Genomic DNA, 7667 nt, shown 5'->3' with positions numbered 1-7667 from the left:
TAGACTCAGAGTTATCTAGACATGGACTGAAGGTCATCAGTCTGTACTGTGTGTGTGTGTGTGTGTGGTGTGTGTGTGTGTGTGTGTGTGTACTGTGATCTATCCGGCCTGCATTTTCTGAGCGTAAGTGCTGGTGTGTGGCACTACAACGGCTGTGACGGCTAACAGACGCTAACCATGTGGGGAACCCAGGTCTACCTGAGACATTAAGGGCTGAGGATTTTGGAATGTTACGACCCACCATAAACTGCAGGTGGCAGTAATCAACACTGAGAAAAAGGCCTCTCTTATCTGTACCCAGACCCCCTGCCCAGTCCAGAGAAGGGCTGAGATTGGGCGCTCAGATTCGGCCTGCTGGGAGAACGATCAGCTCAGTGGTTGTAGGAGATGTTGGAGTTGCTCCAGTGTGGAACTGAGGGACGGCCAAACTTCAGAAACCAACACATCTAGATAAATCAATACAATCTAGATTACACCAAACTATTGCTGTAATCTGTATGTTTCTTCACCAAACCACAGAATCTCCAACCCGAGTACTTCCTCATGGGGGGGGACAGAGAGAGAGAGAGAGAAGAGAGAGAGAGAGAGAGAGAGAGAGAGACAGAGAGAGAGAGAGAGAGAGAGAGAGAGAGAGAGAGACAGAGAGAAGAGAGAGAGAGAGACAGAGGAGAGAGAGAGAGAGAGAGAGAAGGAGAGAGAGAGAGAGGAGAGAGACAGAGAGAGAGAGAGAGAGAGGGAGACAGAGAGAGAGAGAAAGAGAGAGAGAGAGAGAGAGAGAGAGAGAGAGAGAGAGAGAGAGAGAGAGAGAGAGAGACCAGAGAGAGAGAGAGAGAGAGAGAGAGAGTCAGATTGAGGAGAGAGGGCTTTGCACCTTATGTGAATCTGAGCTTTCAGGTAGATCAGTGTGTTTGTGTGTGTGTGTGTGTGTGTGTGTAAAATGATATATATGGTAAACGAGGACAGACACATGAATACACACCTGCATTATGAGAACCCTGAAATTATAAGGACTTTATGAGTCCTCATTCCTCAGGACTGCATGAATGTTTTACTGTGTGTGTGTGTGTGTGTGTGTGTGTGTGTGTGTGTGTGTTTGGGTTTTGTAGTCATATTTGAGGCTGTGAGCTTAGTAGAATGATCATTTAGGTGTTCCTGATAAATCCAGTGTTTTACTGCTGAATTAACATAAGTCTTTATAAATGGAGTCTGTCTGTGAGATTTGGGGGTTTCAGTTTAACAGGTTAGAACAAAGCTAGTTCATTATTCACAAAGTAATAAATGATCAGTAAAAACAATGATCAGCATTAATCAAAGTAGCAGATTTGATTTACTTTATCAGTGTTTCAGTACTTCATCTTCATCAGTGCTAGATGTTAGTTCATGTTCAGTGCCAACATGTTAACTTCATCAGTATTAACAGCTGTATTAATGCTGACCTGTTACTGTATTATCCATCAGTTCATTCACTTTATTATTGATAACTGATTCATTTTATTAATGATAAATGTTCTGTGAATTCTGTGTGTACGAACAGATCCAGGGGAACCCGTAGTAAAGCTCTGAGGAACATCAACCCTTATATAGAAGTCAAACACTACACTGTACAAAATGAACAGCAAATACAACAATAACGAATAAACAGATCCTGTCCTACCGCTCTCCTACAGAACCTGTCTGAAAACACAGAGAACCCACCAGAACTGGTCTGTACTTGAGTGACTGTACTGAGTGACTGTACTGACTGTGCTGAGTGACTGTACTGACTGTGCTGAGTGACTGTGCTGAGTGACTGTACTGAGTGGACTGTGCTGAGTGTGCTGAGTGACTGTACTGACTGTGCTGAGTGACTGTACTGAGTGACTGTACTGACTGGTGCTGAGTGACTGTGCTGAGTGACTGTGCTGAGTGACTGTACTGACTGTGCTGAGTGACTGTGCTGAGTGACTGTGCTGAGTGACTGTACTGACTGTACTGAGTGACTGTACTGAGTAACTGTGCTGACTGTACTGAGTGACTGTACTGAGTAACTGAACTGAGTAACTGTACTGAGTGTACTGAGTGACTGTGCTGACTGTGCTGAGTGGACTGTACTGAGTGACTGTACTGAGTAACTGTACTGAGTGTACTGAGTGACTGTGCTGACTGTACTGAGTGACTGTGCTAAGTGACTGTACTGAGTAACTGTACTGACTGTACTGAATGACTGTACTGAGTGACTGTGCTGAGTGACTGTGCTGAGTGACTGTTGCTGCCTGTATCTCCAGCTCTGCTCGTGCTGCCACAACAATGCAGCAGTGTGTGGATGTTTGTGCTACAACATGTTCTTCTCTTGCCGTGGTGTTTTCTGAGGCAGAACAGAGCCAAACACATCATTAACCTGAGACGGTCTGAGCAGGTCTCTGCAGAGCCGGACAGATGAAGGTCGGGGTCTTCCCTCGAGAGCAGAGACAGCGCTGGCAGATCAAACCAACGAGAGCATTAAACTCTCTCCAGGACCCAAACACTCTCCACTGGAGATTTAGATCCAGAACCAGCAGTGGAGCTGTAGGCGCCCCCGTCAGAGCAGAACGGCACGGACTCCACAAGACGTCTGAAGGGGTCCTGCTGTGGTGTCCAGCACCAAGACTAACGTCAGCAGCAGATCCAAGTTCACCGGTTGTCCTTCCTTTGGGGCACTTTTGGTAGGTACTAAACTCTGTGTACCTAGAGGGAACACCCCACAAGACCTCAATCGTCACCCGTCCCCCTGTTCTTTCCACTGAGAACCACCCAATAGCACGATGCTACCACCACCATGTTTTACTGCTGTGACTGAAACGTACGTAACAGTGCGTAACACCTCCCTGGCATGGACTGGACAGGCTTCTGGCTCAAGATTTCGTGGACGGTTCCAAGAATAGTCCGCAGACTCTGAGATTGTACAGATTGTTCTTCTCCATCTAAGAGTCCCGTCACCCACCATACCAAGTATTTATATCATTTATAGCCTTTTATCATCCTCGCGCAGCGCCATCTGCAGGAGCCTGAAGTTACTACCAGCGTAAACACGCACAGTGACTCACTGTGTCCGGGAGTGTTAGCCAGGCTGTGCAGCGTCTGATAGAGTTCTACGCTGTTCTGAACACAGAGTGCCATCTTTGTCTCAGAAGATCAGAGAATCGTTATCCACATTTCCAGATATTATGCAGGACCGTCACATGCCCCTCAGTCAACAGGGGCTCTGTCTTCCCCTCTACCATAACGGCCTGCCTAACGGAGTGCTCTCCGCTCCCTACACGGGACATCTGGAGCTCTCTTACCGCTGTGACGAAGTAACTTCTTGCCTACATTCTCAATTTGGCTGGACGGCTATTATTCTATAATAATAATAATAATAATAATAATAATAATAATTAGTTTTCAGTGTCATTCACAAAGTACAATAAAAATTCTTCTCTTTGCATATCCAAGCTTAGACTTTTGGGCTCAAAGCGCAGGGTCAGCCATGCTACAGCGCCACCTGGAGCACAGTGACAGTATAGCGAACACTGGCTATCAGTGTATGTCCCTGTCCTGATCTACGTCTTAGCAGAGTCCAGTTGTGGAGATTCTCCGGCAGTTCTTTGGACTTGGTTTATTTTTGGTCCTGATCGCAGCGTAAACTTGTGGACCCTTACAGACCCAGATACGGACCCTTCCAACAGGTGAGCCCTCAACTCAGTCCTAGACACATCTCAGGCATAGCTAAAGTGAACAGCATTGATGCTGCACAGCAAAGAGAGGAATTAATTACTAAGGAAGAAATTCACAATAAAAACCCGCGTTAACTTCGTCATGAGAGATTATTAAGTGTGGACTGAGTGTGAAGAACCTTTTGGTCCTGTGATGGTTCCTTTGAAAGGTTCTTCATACTCATGCAGCACTTTTACAAGCACTGGGCCTTATTCTCCAGCTAACGTAAGCCCACTATCACAGTGTTAATGAAGGTAGTCTGACCCAGACAAAGGAGCATATCAGAGAACAAGGACCAGTCCAGAGTTCTTAATTCTTTTCTTAAAAGTGGTTCTGGTACTGCTCGAAGAACCATCTTAGACACGTGTCTCTAAACTGTTCTCTTACATTACTTGGACAAAAGTAATGGGACACCATTCACATTTCTTCTGAAATCAAGGGTATTAAAGAGTTTCTCCTGCTTCCGTTGGAGTAACTGTCTCTACTGTCCAGAGAAGAAGACCTTCTACTAGATTTTGGAGGAACATTGCTATGAGGATTTGATTGCATTCAGCTACAAGGGATCACCACCCCACCTCATCATCCCCAACTCTCCAACTCATCCCATCCAAAAGTACTGGATGGAGCTCCTCCACCATCATTCCAGAGAACACAGTTCTTCCACTGCTCCACAGCTCCTCAATGCTGGGGGGCTTTATACCCCTCTAGTCCACGCCTGGCATTATTAGGCAGCATGGAGCCAATAGGGTCATGATGATGATCTGCTCCAGAGAGTCCTATTCTATTGGCAGTACCTCTTTACAGGAACTAGACAAGCTGTGTGTGTGTATTTGCACATTTGTGTCAGCAATGGGTGCAACTAAATGAATGCATGCTTTAGAAGGGGTGTCCACAAACTTTTGGACACAGTGTACAATTAAAAACCAAAAACACTAAAAATCTTCTTTTTATCTCCTGAAACTCCAAAACTCAGAGGTTCAGTGAAGTAAACTGAAGCAGAACTATCAGAACACAGCGCACACACACCCGGAGAGTGTGTGTGCTACAGAGAGAGAGGGAGGGAGAGAGTGCTGAGCTTCACAAACCTCTTAAAGTGCAGTTTCCCAATCCAGATCTCAAAGTCCAAACTCAGAAACACAGGCAGATAAAATCCCTCTGTTCCTCCGGTGCTCGCTCTGCAGTTCCACCCAGAGAACCCTCACCCACAGTCTAGAACGTCCAGCAGAACTGCAGCTCCTCCAGAAACAACCCTCAGCTCCTCTCCAGGGTCTCCGCAGTGTGTGAGTGTGTAATGGCAGTAGGGCTAAGAGACGGCTGCTGTTAGCCTGTGTGTGTGTGTGCGAGTGTGTGTGTGAGAGAGCTCTAGCTGGGTGTAAATCCCTCCCCTCGTGTCGGGTTCTCAGGTGGGCTCTTTCCTGCTTCCCCTTTTTCTTTTATTCCTCCTCAGGGAGGTAACTTTTGACTCCACCCCTCTCCCTTTGGCCACACCCCCTCACATGTATGCACACACACACACACACACACACACACACACACACACACACACACACACTCTCTCTCTCTAACATTCCTTCAGGGAAAAGCTCACCTGTGTGGACATGAGAGTATGACAGGACAGAGAACACCACCCCCAGGGGGGAGGGGGCCCAGAGAGGGAGAGAGAGAGTGTGTGAGGGAGAGTGTGTGTGTGTGTGAGTGTGTGTGTGTGTGTGTGTGTGTGTGTGTGTGTAATTGTTCTCTGTAAGGGAGTGGCAGCTGAAGTTTTCTCGCCTGCAGGCTACACAGATCCATCACTGCGCAAATAACTGCACACACACACACACACACACACACACACACACACACTCTTACTCACACACACACCTTGTTTGCTGGCAGGACACAGCAGGCAGGTAAAGGTAGGAGTGTACGGCTGGAGTTACGCTGTGTTCACTCTGACCAACACTCCTAACCTCAGATACCCTCAAACTGTCCCTCACCCAGAGACTGGACTTACTCTAACTCTACTCAACTCTACTCTAACTCTACTCTACAGCACTCTGATCAACTCTACTGTACTCTACTCTAACTCTACTGTACTCTACTCTAACTCTACTCAACTCTACTCTAACTCTACTCTACAGCACTCTGATCAACTCTACTGTACTCTACTCTAACTCTACTGTACTCTACTCTAACTCTACTCAACTCTACTCTAACTCTACTCTACAGCACTCTGATCAACTCTACTGTACTCTACTCTAACTCTACTGTACTCTACTCTAACTCTACTCTACAGCACTCTGATCAACTCTACTGTACTCTACTCTAACTCTACTGTACTCTACTCTAACTCTACTCTACAGCACTCTGATCAACTCTACTGTACTCTACTCTAACTCTACTGTACTCTACTCTAACTCTACTCAACTCTACTCTAACTCTACTCTACAGCACTCTGATCAACTCTACTGTACTCTACTCTAACTCTACTGTACTCTACTCTAACTCTACTCTACAGCACTCTGATCAACTCTACTGTACTCTACTCTAACTCTACTGTACTCTACTCTAACTCTACTCTACAGCACTCTGATCAACTCTACTGTACTCTACTCTAACTCTACTGTACTCTACTCTAACTCTACAGCACTCTGATCAACTCTACTGTACTCTACTCTAACTCTACTGTACTCTACTCTTAACTCAACCCTACAGCACTCTGATCAACTCTACTGTACTCTACTCTAACTCTACTCTACAGCACTCTGATCAACTCTACTGTACTCTACTCTAACTCTACTCTACAGCACTCTGATCAACTCTACTGTACTCTACTCTAACTCTACTGTACTCTACTCTAACTCTACAGCACTCTGATCAACTCTACTGTACTCTACTCTAACTCTACTGTACTCTACTCTAACTCTACTCTACAGCACTCTGATCAACTCTACTGTACTCTACTCTAACTCTACTGTACTCTACTCTAACTCTACTCTACAGCACTCTGATCAACTCTACTGTACTCTACTCTAACTCTACTGTACTCTACTCTAACTCTACTCTACAGCACTCTGATCAACTCTACTGTACTCTACTCTAACTCTACTGTACTCTACTCTAACTCTACAGCACTCTGATCAACTCTACTGTACTCTACTCTAACTCTACTGTACTCTACTCTTAACTCAACCCTACAGCACTCTGATCAACTCTACTGTACTCTACTCTAACTCTACTCTACAGCACTCTGATCAACTCTACTGTACTCTACTCTAACTCTACTCTACAGCACTCTGATCAACTCTACTGTACTCTACTCTAACTCTACTCTACAGCACTCTGATCAACTCTACTGTACTCTACTCTAACTCTACTGTACTCTACTCTAACTCTACAGCACTCTGATCAACTCTACTGTACTCTACTCTAACTCTACTGTACTCTACTCTTAACTCAACCCTACAGCACTCTGATCAACTCTACTGTACTCTACTCTAACTCTACTCTACAGCACTCTGATCAACTCTACTGTACTCTACTCTAACTCTACTGTACTCTACTCTAACTCTACAGCACTCTGATCAACTCTACTGTACTCTACTCTAACTCTACTGTACTCTACTCTTAACTCAACCCTACAGCACTCTGATCAACTCTACTGTACTCTACTCTAACTCTACTGTACTCTACTCTAACTCTACTGTACTCTACTCTTAACTCAACCCTACAGCACTCTGATCAACTCTTCTGTCCACAGAAGAAGACTTTCTACTAGATTCTGGAGGACGAGCATTGCTGTGAGGATTTGATTGCATTCAGACACAAGGGATCACCACCCCACCTCATCCCCAACTTCCCAACTTATCCCCATCAAAAGTACTGGATGGAGCTCCACCACCATCATCATTCCAGAGAACACCGTTCTTCCACTGCTCCACAGCTCCTCAATGCTGGGGGGCTTTATACCCCTC

The sequence above is a fragment of the Salminus brasiliensis genome, chromosome 6 (assembly GCF_030463535.1).
Source record: "Salminus brasiliensis chromosome 6, fSalBra1.hap2, whole genome shotgun sequence".
Classification (NCBI taxonomy): domain Eukaryota; kingdom Metazoa; phylum Chordata; class Actinopteri; order Characiformes; family Bryconidae; genus Salminus; species Salminus brasiliensis.
This window is presented reverse-complemented; position numbering follows the sequence as displayed.